This window comes from Mandrillus leucophaeus, unplaced genomic scaffold, assembly GCF_000951045.1.
Source record: "Mandrillus leucophaeus isolate KB7577 unplaced genomic scaffold, Mleu.le_1.0 Scaffold313, whole genome shotgun sequence".
Classification (NCBI taxonomy): domain Eukaryota; kingdom Metazoa; phylum Chordata; class Mammalia; order Primates; family Cercopithecidae; genus Mandrillus; species Mandrillus leucophaeus.
The window spans coordinates 116032-118160 of record NW_012103288.1 but is presented as its reverse complement, the minus strand read 5'-3'; positions in this window follow the sequence as shown (position 1 = coordinate 118160).

Genomic DNA, 2129 nt, shown 5'->3' with positions numbered 1-2129 from the left:
TAGATATGGGGTTTCACCATGTTGGCCAGGATGGTCTCAATCTTTTGACCTCATGATCCGCCCGCCTTGGCCTCTCAAAGTGCTGGGATTACAGGCACGAGCCACCATGCCTGGCCACTGTTCTCAAATTTTATTATGGTTTTTTTTTTTTTTTTACAAAATATGGATATATTTTAATTTACTCAAATGGGAACTGCTGATAAGCAGTTCTTATTTTTCCAGCATGAGCAAGGCTACAATAAATATCTTTGAATATAGGTACTGATGCTTTTTGTTTTTTGTTGAAGCTATATCCCAATAAGTGATAAGTAAGGTCGAACAGAAGACATGATTTTTGGCTGGGCTTGATGGCTCACACCTGTAATCCCAGCACTTTGGGAGGCCGAGGTGGGCGGATCACAAGGTCAGGAGATCGAGACCATCCTGGCTAACATGGTAAAACCTTGTCTCTACTAAAAATACAAAAAAAATTAGCCTGGCGTGGTGATGGGCACCTATAGTCCCAGCTAATTGGAAGGCTGAGGCAGGAGAATGGCATAAACCCGGAAGATGGAGCTTGCAGTGAGCCGAGATCATGCCACTGCACTCCAGCCTGGGTGACAGAGCGAGACTCCATCTCAAAAAAAGCCATGTTTTTTACAATTTTGATTGATATCGTATTGGGCCAGGCATGGTGGCTCAGGCCTGGCATCCCAGCACTTTGTGAGGCTGAGGTGGGAGGATAGTTTGGGCTCAGGAGTTCAACACCAGCTTGGGCAACCTAGCGAGACCTCATCTCTGCTAAAAAAGCAAAACAAACAAACACAAAATTAGCTAGGAGTGGTGGCATGTGCCAGTAGTCCCAGCTAGTTGGGAGGTTGAGGTAGGAAGATTTCTTGATCGTGGGAGGTTGAGGCTACAGTGAGCTGTGATGGTATCACTGCACTCCATCCTGGGCAACACAGCAAGACCCTGCCTCAAACAAATGTATTTGGTTGATGTTGTGTCAGATTTCTTCTGAAAAACGTTTTAACAATTTAGACTTTCACCAAGTGCAAGAAACTGGCATTTTCTTTGTAACTGGCTTGGAATGTTACCACTCTTTTAAACTTTTGTCAAGATGATTGTGAGAAATAGTATCTAATTACTTTAATTTGCATTTCCCTGACTCCTAATGAAGTTCAGCATCTCTTCAAATCATTATTATTTTTTTTGAGACAGAATGTCGCTCTGTCACCCAGGCTGGAGTGCAGTGGCGCAGTCTCGGCTCACTGCAAGCTCCACTTCCCGGGTTCACACCATTCTCCTGCCTCAGCCTCCCGAGTAGCTGAGACTACAGGTGCCCACCACCACTCCCGGCTAATTTTTGGTATTTTTAGTAGAGATGGGATTTCACCGTATTAGCCAGTATGGTCTTGATCTCCTGACCTCGTGATCCACCCGCCTTGACCTCCCAAAGTGCTGGGATTACAGGCATGAGCCACCGCACCCGGCCCTCTTCAAATCTTTATTGGGCATTTGAATTTTCTCTTCAGTGAATTGCTTCATCATATTCTCTATTTATTTTAAAATTGCGTTCCTATTTGTCTCTCTCAAATCTAGTTTGGTGGAATCCTTGCATGTTAGAAACCTTAACCCTTTGTAATATGCGTTGTAGATATTTTTCCCTCGCCTATGACTTGCCTTTCATCCTTGAGCATGAGTTTTAGACTCAGAAGAATCAATAGTAGGATTTGAATCAGGTTGCATTATTTTCTAGTTGTATTTTTTATTTCTTCAGCCCCTTAGAATCTTAGTTTCCTTTAAAATTGAGATAATAGTATCTACTTTATTTAAAACATTTTTTTGGCCAGGCACGGTGGCTCATGCCTGTAATCCCAGCATTTTGGGAGGCCGAGGTGGGTGGATCACCTGGGGTCAGGAGTTTGAGACCAGCCTGGCTAACATGGTGAAAACCCATCTCTACCAAAAATACAAAAATCAGCCAGGTGTGGTGGTGCACGCCTGTAATCCCAAGTACTTGGGAGGCTGAGGCAGGAGAATCACTTGAACCCGGGAGGCAGAGACGAGGTAGGTAGCTGAGATCACGCCACTGCACTCCAGCCTGAGTGGCAGGGCCAGACTCTGTCTCAAACAAACAAACAAACAAA